The following is a 14137-nucleotide window of genomic DNA, read 5'->3' as shown; positions in this document are numbered from 1 at the left end:
CACTTGTTTGTAGCAGGGCTTAACCTTAAACGGCTATGTATCCCCAACTGAAGTTAAAGGTTTCCTTTGAATACAATAAAAATGTATCACTGCAGTAAACCTGGCATAGTCAGTTTCATCAAAGTGGTGGTGTTGCCTGTCCAGCTTTTCCCAGGATTTCCCCCTTTTTTTTCTTTTGAGGCAGCTGTTTTGAGAAATCTGCAAGGGTGCTCACTAAACACTACCAGCTGTCCAGTTCTAGGGATGCAGGATCATCCCAGCTGTCCCCTGAGAGATGGCAACTCGAATGGCAGATGAATGGTCTGTTAGATGAAAATCTGAAGGAGTATGTTGTGGAAATGACTGAGCAGTGTCAACATGCTTAGTGTTTGTATGCAAAATGAAGATGGCAGGTTAGTTCCCCGAAGGAGCTTACAATCAACCAACACATCAAATGATTATTTATAGAGTACCGTAGGTTTGCATGGTGTTTTACAGACAAATATATTAGATTCCTCACGGTATGCTCCCCCCTCGCCCAGCCTTTCTAAAGTTTGAAGTTACTGCAGCTGAACTATCCAGAGTGATGCTTTCAGAAATCTGATTGGTGATGAGCTCTTGCAGCGGACTACGGTTCAGAAATAAAAATTCAGGTACAGACTCGTGTCGTGTTGCTGCATCAGACTACAGCATGCTCTGCTTTCTATTCAGCCTTCTCTGTTGCGCATGTTCATGTCCTTTAACTTCTGTTCATTTATATATCGCCTGTTTTATCAAAGTACTTCTACGGGGCTCATCACAATACTATGGAGGCACTTCTCAGTGTGACTCATCCAAGGCCCTGCGCACAGGCAGGGATAGAATCCAGGGGCCTGACTTTCATCAGTGCAGAGCACCCCCAATGCTCCTTGCAGTCATTGGAGGCTTTGGGTGCTCAGTGGTTCTGGGGCCGGATTCGACAGCTGTTTTTTCTCCTGGGTGCAGTGTGGTGTCCATGCATCCCGGGGCTTATCTTAATGCCATGTTCTTGATTGGAATGTTACAGCTGTGTGCTGTTAGTAGAATAACTTTAAACCAATAAGATAAAGAAATTTGACACAAATCTCCTGAACCTGCAGTTCTGTGTTTTTTTGCAACCTGCCAGTGAAGAAATTTTGCCAGATTTTTTGTTAAATATATGATCCTACTGTTGTCATAAACGTGACTTTAGCCTGTTTTCAGTAACTTGAGAATAACATGGTTGAATGAGAAACCATACATTTTGCAAGTTGGTAACCTACTGCTCAGAGCTGATGATTTTCCAGGATTTGTGATGTGATGGCTCCACTAAGGAATTCAGTTCTATAATTTGTAGCACAGTATCTTATTTACCTCAATCAGACATGTTTGTGAACTTGTATAAATGTTATCCTTATCCAGTCTAGCTGTGTCTCTCTCCAAAAACCATGTTCCTTTGTTTTCAACGTAACTAATGCCTGTAGCAAGATTTTGAAGTTAATTGCCCAGATGTATATTGCAAATAAGATGAAGCGTTACAAGAAGATCGCAGTAGATGAATGGATTGAGAGACTAACCCCAGGGCCCGTTTCTATGAATAGACATGTAAAAATGCATTAATTTTGAACTTCTGACTTCAAATATTTTGTATAGAAATGTTTAAGTAGTTGATCTTTTGAATCGCCAGACCTTTTTGTGGTTGGCAGGAATCGTAAATGTATTTTCTTAAACGATCTCTGAAGCTGTCAAGCAAGTTTGAGTGAACAGTTCTGGATAGACATCTGTACAATTTGTTCAGACAATAGCATAGAACTGGACTTTTTTCAATAGAATCTAAATTGGCTTTTTAAAACTACCTGTTTACATTAAGAGAAGGTTTAGTGTGCCAACATTTGTGCAAATGAAAGCACATTGCATTCGCGTGTATTTTTATATTGAAATGTTCATAAAACTTTTGAGACAAATGATTTGAGCATTGTTTGAAATTTAAGTGTATTTTGGGTCAGCTAGATTTGTTTCATGAAGCTGTGCACATGTTTCCTAAAGTGTATGATAAACTAATACAGGAATAGGGGCCTTGTTTTTTCCAGACGCTTAGAAGTCAGTCTCCCTTTTAAAGATATTTTTTCCACTCTATTCTTCCCAAAATGGCATTAGGAAAGAGTTGGTTTGGTTTTTTTGAATTGTTTTGGGCTAGTAGTCCCATGTTCAGATATCACTTGGAATGAATAGAATCTTCCTGGCGGATGAAACCACAGCAGACTTGATCAGCTGGAAGCATTTGGCACAAAATGAATGGTTAAGCTGGCAGAGCTATCAGTCTCTGAGGCTGTCCTAAGGGTCCACCAATAGGTTTTGCCAGTGGGATTTACATTCTCAAGGTTAACATGAAAGCATCAAGCATATATTAATCAAAGCTGCTGTTGTGTGAAGGATAGAATACTCTTATCGTGCTAGTGTAGCAATGAAATTGTCCCTTCCAGTTGACCTAGCGTGAAGATCTGAAGACTAGGACTTGTGTTTTCCAAATATGTGAGATTACTTTGTGGACCACTTTTTCTTTGACTCTGAGCCTAGCATGGTGTTGAAGTGCAGGTAGCAGAAAACTGCCTTGACGTTGTTGGGCATCAATGAGCCAAAAAGAACACCGCATGGTTCATTATGATTTACAACTCAAACATAAATAATTCAGAATAAACAAACATAACATTAAAAAACCCTAAAACACTCCTGGCATAGCGCACAGATCAAAAGGCTCAGACTACTTGATAGAAATGACTTGGTTTGAGACTTAGTCCCAGGGGCACAGTAACTTACATTGTAAGGATTTTCTGATCCTGTTAAGTCCATTGTTGGACCTTACTACTAAGGCGAATGGACAAGAAAAGAGAAAACAGCAGGGATATGTCAACTGAGGAATTAAATGTTCTGAAATTGATTTACTCTGTAGAAATATACAGGCTTCTTTCTAGTCAGAAACTGTAAACAAAACAGATCACATCAGTTAGCGTTTTCTTTTGCAGCAACCATCACAATTAGTAAGCATCTCAAGTACAAAATATGCTTTCCAAGTGAAGCCTGTTGCAGAGTGCAGATGATTGTGCAATCTAAAGTCTTGTCTGGGAGTTTTGTCGCGGTCATCCGCGTAAGTCGGACCCATCCTGGTGACAGGCAAAGCTACTCTTGGCAACAGGGCTGCCTCTCTGGAAGTGGTAAATGGTGACTTTGCGGGTTCACACTAAACCTTGCGCCCATGCTGTTAGGATGGTGCCTGAATTGGGTTCAAATCCCCTAGACAAGGTCTTAAATTTGCTGTTCAGCTGTTTTATTTTATACATGAATTCTGTTCGAGAGCGACGTGTCAATATTGTGGGAGGTGCTACCCTTTCGGATGTGTGGGCAAAAAGGACATGGCAGATGTCCTGTCATGCTGAAGGGCTTTGGGGGAAGCTGCCACTGCCACAGGGTCCTTGAGTACAGTAGGGAAATGTATAAGCATTTCTGGTGTCTACAATTAGAAGAATATTGCTAAATTGGAGAGGGCTCCGATTAGAAAACATGCTTTATAGTCGCAGACTCAATCCGAGCATTAACCAAGTGATGGTTAAGGGATGACTTGATCAGTCTATTAGGGAGTCTACGCAGGGAACAGAAATTTTGATATGAGAGTGCTCTTCAGTGTAACAGATACAAGGTCTAACAAGATCCAATGGTTGGAAGTTGAAGCTAGACAAATGCAGGCAAAAAAATCAAGTGCACATTTTTAACTGAGTTCTTAGCCATTGGAACAACTTAGCAAGGGTTGTGGTGGATTCTCCGTCACTGACCATTTTAAAACCAAGATTAAATGTTTTTTCTAAAAGATATTCTCTAGTTCAAACAGGAATTAATTTGTGGAATTAAATCAGAATTACACCAGCGTTAGGATGAAACTCTCATAGATTTTTTTTATCTATGAATTCTGCTCCTACTCTTTTGACCGTCTTTACCAATGGACTTTCCACTACTATCCCCGGTTATGGATACTTCCGAAACCTATAAAAGGGTGTTTTGAATGATGATCAAACATCTTACCCCAGGCAGATTGCCTCTTACAGTTCCTTCAAGCAGGGTTTGGTAGTACCCTTCCAGGGCACATTTCTACTCTTGGGACATCCAAGGGAAATGGGAGTGTTATAGTGGGCTTCCATCCTCTTAAACACTTAATTTGGGCTCTATTAGCCTGAAATCCGTGCTTTCATCCTGTAGTCCCACTGTCGTGTAAATATGTTCCTCCTTGCCATTTTGAGCCGATGCTAGTATTCCTCTAGAGTACACTCCCTCTTCTAAAATGGCACTTTTTAATGGTTACTTTGGCCAGACGAGCTGTAGAAAGAGAGAGAGCTCTCTTCTCTTGCAAAGAACCATTTCAGCACTTTCTGCAAGATAAGTGTCAACTTTCTCTCTTGAGTTTCCACTTGATGCCAGTATTGCCTAGTCTGGTGTTTTATACTGACACCAATCACCATAATGATGGAGTGCCTTCCATGTAAAATTGTCAGCAATAGCCAAGTCCCTAGGACTTCATGATATTTTACTGACTCACCAGAAAATATAGCCTTGTTGATGACCATTGCGTACTTCTAGAAAACCAAGTACTGAACTTACTTTTTCCTTTAAAAGAATCAATCTTGGGATTTTTGCTGCCCTGGAATTGTACTTTATCTCACCCACAGTTTATTTCTTAATCATGAGTTCTTTTTTAAAGGGCTCATCTAGGAACATAATCTTCCTTTCTCTACTACTTCATATATTCCTTCTGTAAACTGATTTAACAAGTCCCTGGGTCTTATCTTTGTAGATTATGACACTGTCTATCTCCTAAATATTGTGTTTAAAATACTGGATACTGAAAAATATCACATTGGAATAATTCTATTGCAGGCTTTGTTTTTGCTAAAACCTAATCTCCAATACTGTTAGTCTCTCTCTGGGGTTGCATTTAAGAGACGTAGTGTTGAATTGGATGCTTAATTCTAGAGTGCCTAATTAATTTTTCTTTTGGTAGCTGATAAACTTTGGCTTTGGGTCTTTGCAGTCTTTGACATTAATCTTAGTAAACTGTTAAATGAAACTGTGAGCATCTTAAACTGACCCAGTAAATTCAATTTACAGCAGGATATTTTAGAGTATAATGTAGAGAATATTTCTGGTGCAGACTTATCATTAAATAACTGGAGACAGTCCCAACTGGTGACTCCTTTCCTGGAGTCTAATATAATTTTCTGTGAATCTGAATGGATAGGAGTTTGATATTTCAGCCCTTGGTTCTTACCCTGCTGTAGAAACCATCCTGACAGTAAGTAGATCATGTGAAATAAAGGACCTGTAGATGAAGTGTTCTTGTTGTGTATAATAGGAGTTGCTTGAGTGCTCCACTCCCTTTAAGTGCTGGGGCTAAGTATTAAAGGGAAGTTCCATTTCCAGCCAAACGGTACAATGCACAACTACCGAGCCATGGGTAACCCTGGCTTCCCGGGGGATAACAGGAATAATTTTCAATACCTGATTGAGATTCGGTTTATATAAATACTTTTTTTCCCCCCCAGAAAACTGTACTCAAAATATTGAAGGAGAAGATTCACTACATAGGCATGCAATGTGCTTGTTTCTTTGTTTACAGTTTGGGCAAATGTACTTGTTTGTTGAAATTATAAGGTAACATTTAGTGCAAGAGCAAAATATTTTCACTGCATTATATAACTGTTTTCCTATTCAGGCTACAGACATGTAAACCAATGGAGTTAGCAGTAGTTACACCAAACAAACTAAAGTAACTTCACTAATTGTGTAAATAAATAAAAATCATGGTGTTGTCAGCCCACTCTTCAAAGTTTTAATTCTAGACTCCTTTTAGAATCTGATTCAGCATAGCACTTAAGTACACGGTTAAAGTTAGGCATGTGCTTAAGTGCTTTGATATGGTCCTTAGTGAGGTGGCCTATCATGAAGTCTTTGGCACATTCAGAGAATACAGTACAGAATGTTTGCACATGAAAAATTCATCATGGACCATGAAATCTGGTCTTTTGTGTGCTTTTACCCTATACTATACAGATTTCGGGGAGGAGACCAGGGTTTCTCAAATTGGGGATCCTTACCCAACAGAGTTGCTGGGGGGTTGTGGTATTGTCACCCTTACTTCTACACTGCCTTAGGAACTGGGTAGCTGGAGAATGGCGGTTGTTGGCCAGGCGCCCAGCTATGAAGTCAGCACCCTGCCAGCAGCAGAAGTAAAGTTGTCAATACCATACCATACCATGCCATCCTTATTTCTGTGCTGCTGCTGGTGGCGACTCTGCCTTCAGAGTTGGGCTCTTGGCCAGCAGCCGCCGCTCTCCAGCTGCCCAGCTCTGAAGGCAGTGCTGCCGCCAGCAGCAGCACAGAAGTAAGGGTAGCAGTACCGCAAACCCCCCCCCCCCCCCCGCTTCAAGAAAACCCCGACTCTTTTGGGGGACAGGACCTCTACCATTACAACACAGTGAAATTTCAGATTTAAATAACTGAAATTATGACATTCACAATTTTTAAAGTCCTATGACTGAAATTTACCAAAGCGGACACTGAATTTGGTAGGGCTCTACATATAGTGAAGTATATAGTTATTCTGATACACGCCATTTCATATTAAAGGGACATGTTTTTGTTTACTCTTAAAATTCACCAATCTGCGGTGTCTCTTGGTCATCTGTGTGAATTAGCCTGGTTCTAATATAGTTTAATTACGTGTGTGTGTGTGTGTGTGTGTGTGTTAGCTTCTGCCCTAAGTGGCAAATGAATGGTTGGTTTATCTGAACCATTTCTAACTATATTACGTACAAAATGTAAGGTGAGTATACATAGTGTTGAATCTTCAGAAGACTGGGACATAATTGCCATATCAGATTATATAAGCAGTGTGTTTAGTCCAGCATCCACTCTGACAGCGGCTGTTATCTGATGCTTTAGGCAGATGTTCAAGAAAACCCACTGTGAACAATGATGCCAGCTCACCCCAGAGGATTCTTCTTCCCAGCCCGTCGATCTTAGGGTGACTCATTTTCCAGTTGTGTGCAAACCGGTTTTAAATTTTAACCTCACTGTCTTGTGGCAATCAGTTCCATAGGTTAATTATGTTACAGTGGGTGTTTGGGGGTTGGGTGGAGAATAGCTCATTTTATCAGTTTTTAAGTGTTTTCAATTAACTGAACATTCCCTTGCTCTAGTATTATTAGAGGATGAATAGGGCGGCCATTTAACCTTCTGTATTGTTCGTTGTTTTATATACCTCTATATCATGACTGATCGCTGAACTTAAACAGCCAGACTCTATTCTGTGAGCTTCTTCATGCCTTTCATGTTCACTGCTTGTCTCTGAACCCCTTCTATTTCTGTTCTGTCATTTCTGAGAGGGGGAGACCAGAACTGCACACAGTATTCCAGGTTGGTCCCAGTTATCTTTGCTTAAGCTCTGAGACGACTGACCTATTCAAAATATCAGAGTACAGTAACTCCTCACTTAGTCGTCCCGGTTAACATTGTTTCGTTGTTACGTTGCTGATCAATTAGGGAACATGCTTGTTGGTTTAAAGTTGTGTAATGCTCCCTTCTAACGTCGTTTGGCAGCCGCCTGCTTTGTCTACTGCTTTCAGGAAGAGCGAGCTGGTGGGGGCTTGGAACCAGGGTGGACCGGCAGCCCCCTATCAGCTCCCCCTATTAGCTCCCCACTCCCCTAAGTTCCCTGTGCAGCAGCTGCCTGCAGTTCAGCTGTGTCCCTCCCCCCACTGCCATGTGCTGCTCCTGCCCTCTGCCTTGGAGATGCTCCCCAAGACTCCTGCTTGCTGTGCGGGGCGGGATGGAAGGAAGAGGGGGGCTAATGTCAGGTGTGTCTGTTCTCCCACGCTCCTGCACCCCGCTTACCCCATCTTCCGTAGAGCAGGGGGGACAGACCAGGACTCAGGATGGAGGGAGCTTGCAGTAGCTGCCTCTCAGCAAGCTGATCTAATTAACAAGGCAGTGTACTTAAGGGAAATGCACATCTCTCCCTCCATTCCTGCTGCCTTGTGTAGAGAGAGAGTTAACCCTTGAAGGCTCAGCCAATTGCTAGTTCATCATTTAGCAGTAAGGGAAATATCCCACCCTCTGACTCCTCCACCTCAACCAAGCTTCACAATCATCACCATGTACCAGTTTGTTTAAAACTTATACTGTGTGTGTGTGTGTGTGTGTGTGTGTGTGTATAGTCTTTTGTCTGGTGGAAAAAAATTTCCCTGGAACCTAACCCCCTCATTTACATTAATTCTTATGGGGAAATTGGGTTCGCTTAACATTGTATCGCTTAACATTGCGTTTTTCAGGAACAACGTGAAGTGAGGCGTTACTGTAGTTGTGCTGTGTGTTTACTGTTACTCTACAGATTTATTCATTCCATGTTTACAGCCTCACCAGTTTTCATATCAGGGTTTAATGATTCTGATAGGCAGAAATAGGAGCGCTATGTATTGTTTCTCTTTACACATTCCCAAAGGATTCATGAGAAACCAGCAGAGAATTGGCCAAAGAAGCAGAACTTTGAACAGGAGCGTCTCCTGTCTCAGAATATTACTTCAGGTTGTCAATTATTAAAAAACCTTGAGTCTTCTCTCAGCCTGTGGCAAAGTGGTGCATTAATTGTTGACTTGGGTTTTATAAGGACGAGGACTGAGCTATAACATTTAAACAAAATGCCAGAAATGGCATGTGGACCAATGGATAACATTAAACTGAAATTTTTAGTGAGTACTACACTATATCACTGGGGACGGTTTAAATTGCCTGCTGTGGGTTCCTTTCCCTCAATAACCAAACAGCAAAACTAATTATGAAGCAAACGCTGTGGATGAAATTTGGTCTCTTCTTAAAGTGCAGTATTACTGAGATTTATAGTAGCTACTGACCCATCCATCTGTTGGTAGTAATTGTATATCCCTTTTTGAGACCTCTTACCCAACACTAAATTCATAATTAGAGCTCAGTTATCAGGTTTCTTAGTAGTATCTGTTGTCAAGGAGACAAATGAGGCCTATTGAACTAATAGAAATTGTACTTTAGAAGGAACTGGCACATACTTGTAGTTCTACAAGTGAGTGATTTGATTCATTTAGGTTCTTCAGATGTTGGCTGCAGCAATTAAATTTATTTTTATAGATTAACTTTTGTACTCTCATGTGGATATTTAAAATACATTGTTCACGTGTGGTGTTTGTTGTATTTACTGATGGGGAATGCTTCATGGGAACTTGCTAATACTGGTTTGATGGTAGATGCACATGATGGTGATTGCATTGGTACGGAACTGGGTGTGCAAAGAGGTTATATTTACAAACCAAATAACATTCTAAGTTTAAAAAAAAAAAAAAAAAAAATGAAGATGCAGTCCTAGGTGAGTAGTTCAGTCTGTATTGCCATGTAGTAATTCCAACTCTTGTGGGATTCTTACTTGTGTGTGGCATAGTAGGAACGGGAGTACTTGTAGCACCTTAGAGACTAACAAATTTAGTAGGAACGGACACTGCTGTGATGGGGCAGCTTTCTCATCCTTTACAGAGGTAGCAGAAGAGAGTGTGTGCATTCCCATGTATGTTTGGGTAACCTGAGAAGTGCAAAAGCTTATAATTTTATATTAACATGCACTTCTGTAATGTCTCTTACACACATTGTTCTTAATGCTTTTCACAAACAACATCCCCAGGAAGTAAGGTATCCGTCTCCATTTCACACATGGGTACATTGAGATACTGTGAGGGGAAGGGACTGGTCCAAAGTGTGTCATCAAGTCCAGTTGAAGAACTGGGAACAGAATGTTGGTGTTCTGGCTCTGTCATCTGTGGCAAACATTTACCGTATTTACTCCCTCTTGAATCTGATGCATTAATTTTGGTTTCTTCATTTTATGTCACTATTAAGGGGATGTGTTCAATCTTTTACAAGGAACATAGCTCCAAGAACAGCATTTGTGCTGCTCGTACCCCAAGCAGGAGAAGATTATGATGAGTCTACTTAAATTAGAGGTGACAAATGATTGATAATTAGCATTGTCTTTTGTTTTACTAGGGCAAAATGTGAATTTATAAAAACTGATTTGTTTTATCTTTGGCCTCAGGAATTCTGAAGCAGTTGTACTTATTCTTAATTGCTCGTTTTATGGGTGAAAATTAGGTTGTAATGTAGGCTGTATTGTGGGGGGAATATAGTAGAACTGTTGTGGTGGTTGAACACCAAGTGAAAAATTGGTACTGAGGATTGCCTAATACTTTGCAAATTCCAATTTTTATTAAGTTTAACAATGCAAGCATTTCATACCATTCTACAACTAAATATAGTAATGAAATTTTATCTGAAGTCAGGAACATTATCCAGATATGACTTGATGTGTGTAGGATAGTGCACATCAACTTAGTGGTACAGATTGTGTTAAATGGGCCTGAAATAATCTTCAGGAAAGAAAATTGCTTTCTATTCTTCTTGGCACAAAGTGTTTGTCACAGATACGCATTCTTATCCACATCTTGTTAGTGAAATCATTGTACTTTTTCATTACGAGTTTTATGCAAATATGCTGGCTTTCCTTGATTAGGTTTACACGAATAAGCTGTAATTATATACCGAGGTGATATTAATGTGTGATAATTAAATGTGTAATTAATATGTGTAATTACGATCTGAAAGGTGCATTGTAGTCCCTGTGCACTGTGTTGATTTATGGCATAGGTATTGCCCACGCAGGGAGATAGAGTTCTAGTTTTATGCTTAACACTTCTTCCTATAAATCTTCAGCCACTTGTAGGGAGAGAACACATTCTTTTATTTAAGTACAGGGAGTCTTTATAGCCATGGGAGATGCAGGATTGCATTTATACCTCCTCTTGGTGTTTCCTGGTTAAGCATTTGTTTCATAAGCAGCCGCAGATATGGGGAGGAGGAAAGGAATACAATTAGTGTTTTGAGGAGGCCACCGAATGTGTAGTCACAGAGTTAGAACTCCGCTTTTCAGAAAGAAAGAGCGCTTGTAGGATGGATGTCAGAATCATTCTGCAGTGAGTCAGAAACATTCTTGTTTAGCATCACTTAGGATAGATTTTGCATTCAGTCCATGGGCGATCCTAGTCGCTCTTCCTCTTCAGTCCCTCCCACTTCATGTAGTGGGGATTTGACTATGAATAGAGTTTCGTTCCTTATCCATCCTTTTGTACAAAAAGCCAGCTGCAAAGGGCGAACTTAAGATCTCATGCCCCCAGCTGGTTTGCCATTTAAGCTGGCTCTGTTTGCATCTGGACTCATGTGCAAAGTGTTGGAGCATTTTTGTGGTCTGGGTTACGTTGTAATCATAAATTGACATGTAGGCACCAGCTGTAACGATATGCCTTCTTTTGGCTCATGAGGCCCCACGTTTGACAGCTCTGTTTTGGCCTCCGGTGGCATCTACAGTTCGTGTTTCAGCCCTGTTTTGGTTCCATTTGAAGCTGTGACTTGTGGTCAGTGAACTTAATAGAGCCAAATCATTGGCAAAGGCCAATGTAACATCAGTTAAATGTCTGATACATTCTCTGTTGAGGACTGTATCTTTTCCTGGTGGGAGGACACACTCAATGCCTGAATAGGTTATTTTAACCTTTCATTCCTGACTTGTTTAGTTTGAGTTCTTTTACCAGACTTTGAAGATGGTTTCATTATGTACAACTTTATATAGATAAGAGCAAAGGACATGGAATTTAGAAGGGGTTTTTAAGGTTTTTCATGTACTTCATTTTGTATAGGTAGATACTGGGTTTTAATCAGGGCGTTTCATGATTGTAGAAGTTTTCAAATTCCATCCCTAGATGGGTCACCTAGAACTTTCTTACTGTTCTATTAGTTGAAAGCTGTTATGGTGCCTGTTCTTCCTTCATCACTTTCTCAAAATGTGTCATAACTACCTGATTTGCCAACTTATAAGAACTGGGATGTGTCATCCTTGTGGATGCGTAAAGACTGGATCCATTTCACGCAATGCTATTCCACCCTGTCACTACAGGGGTAACTTCTCTTTCAAGTACAATAGAACCTCAGAGTTACAAACACCTTGGGAATGGAGGTTGTTTGTCACTCTGAACAAACGTTATGGTGGTTCTTTCAAAGGTTTACAACTAAAGGTTGATTTAATACAGCTTTGAAACTTTACTATGCAGAACACAAATGCTCCTCTTAAGCATCTTCATTGAAACAAAATAAGCATGGAAACCGTTTCCTTACCTTGTCAAACTTTTTTCACTCTTCTTGCCCTCTCCCCCCCTTTTTCTTAGTAGTTTTACCTTTAACCCAGTACCGTACTGCATTTGCTTTTGTTTGGTCTCTGTTGCATACTTCCAGTTCCAAATGAGGTGTGTGGTTGACTGGTCAGTTTGTAACTCTGCTGTTGCTAACTCTGAGGTTCTGTTGTAGCTTACTTTCATTGCAGTTGTTGGGGGCCATCGTGTTAGCATGCCCAGTCAGAACACTCTTTAAGCACGCTTGGAGAAGGATTTCCACATGTCAGGAGGCATTGTTAAGGGAATTAAAGGAGCTCCTGGCTCCTCTGCACTTGAAAGTGACTGAGGAAAGATGCCGCTCTCGTGAGGTTATAATGCACTTGGAATCCTGATTGTGAGCCTGGGATGCAGACTAATAATGCTGTGGGTAATTGTAATACAAGACGGAGAAGCCAGGTTGGAGATTATTTAAATCTGCTTAGACTATCCTACTGCTGTGTAGTCAGTGTTTCTTGTCACGTTTTGGGGAGAGCCCAAGGGCCTAATAACGATCAGCATATCATTTTGATACGAGTGCATATGTATGTATGTTTTCTTGAATAACATGTGGAGGGTTTACTTAAATTGTAATGCAACATGTTTCCAAGGGGGAATCTCAGAACAGATGTTATCTACTATGAATGTATTGGGATCAATCCATTTTGTGCTTATACAGACCCTCCTCCTGTCTGGTGCACTCTGCCCTCTAAAAGCTTCCTGAATTGCTTTTTAAATAAGGCAGCTACTACAGCTGCAACCGTTGGATTGGGCCATCTGCCAGCATGAAACGTATCCTTACATACTGAGAGTCTAGGAGCAGACGAAAAGGGAGTGATAATTCACACACATGGAGACCTTGAAAGTGGGGTGGGGGGGGGTGGGGGGAAATATTAAACAGGTTTAATTTAGGACTACTTCAGTTGGGATTCTGGGGTTGGTCGTCTTTGGTCCTCAAAGAAAGGGTATTCATCCTTGCTCGCTCCTTGTCCCTCTGTCTGATTTATTGAGCAAGCTTGATGCAGTAAGTTGTTGCTTCTCCCTTATCTTTGCAGTGTTCATGTTAGTCAAAGATACACAACATGCACTCGTGAGGAAATGTACACAAGGCCTAAAATGGCTTTCAGGGTTTTTCTTCATGTTATTTAGCTGACAGAGGCATCAAAGTGGATCTTTTCTCCCAAATATTAAATAGTTCTATATTCTCTTCACTTTCAGTTATTAAAACACCATGTATAAATATGTATTTAACCTTATTACTGGAAGAGTAAAAATACCTTTCAGTAGCATAATTCATGTTGGGTGTACAAATTTTGAATGATTGTTTCTGTTTGCAAATGCTGCAGCTACAATGTCCTGTGTTAGCCTTGGTTTGAGATCCAGTTGGATTAATTTAAAGACTTCCTAAATACATTATTCCTTCTCCATTCCTTCTGCCTGCTCAGGCATATATGACCTTTGGAATATTATTCTTAAAGAAGAAACTCTTATCTCATAGATCAGGACTTCGGAAATTGCTCTAATGACTTTTCTATATATCTCCTTTAATTTCTTTTAATGCCTTTTTTACATGTGATTCATAATATTTAGCATTGGAAATTTATTTCTTGTGTCACAGAATTGGCCACGTTCTCCAGTTTATAGGAGCAGAAAGTAAAGCCCTCCCCCCCCCCCCCAAAAAAAAAAAAAAAAAAAACCCTCCAAACAAACCAAAAATACACCCAACCTCTGAGGAGCCTGCCAAAATTCTCCTTTTGAAAAAAGTCAAAGCAGCAGATGAAGTATTGAGACGGACTCAGTTTTCATATATAGGGAACGCCTGCTTCTTGACTTGGGAGGGT

At 40.4% G+C, this 14137-nt stretch overlaps 1 protein-coding gene across 6 annotated transcripts in view; it reads left to right on the top strand.

Moving 5' to 3' along the window:
- CADM1 (cell adhesion molecule 1) overlaps nt 1-14137 on the top strand; it is a 286568-nt gene that overhangs the window by 62588 nt on the left and 209843 nt on the right. The gene's annotated exons all lie outside the window — the stretch shown is intronic.

The sequence above is a fragment of the Malaclemys terrapin genome, chromosome 15 (assembly GCF_027887155.1).
Source record: "Malaclemys terrapin pileata isolate rMalTer1 chromosome 15, rMalTer1.hap1, whole genome shotgun sequence".
Classification (NCBI taxonomy): Eukaryota; Metazoa; Chordata; order Testudines; family Emydidae; genus Malaclemys; species Malaclemys terrapin.
This window is presented reverse-complemented; position numbering and strand designations above follow the sequence as displayed.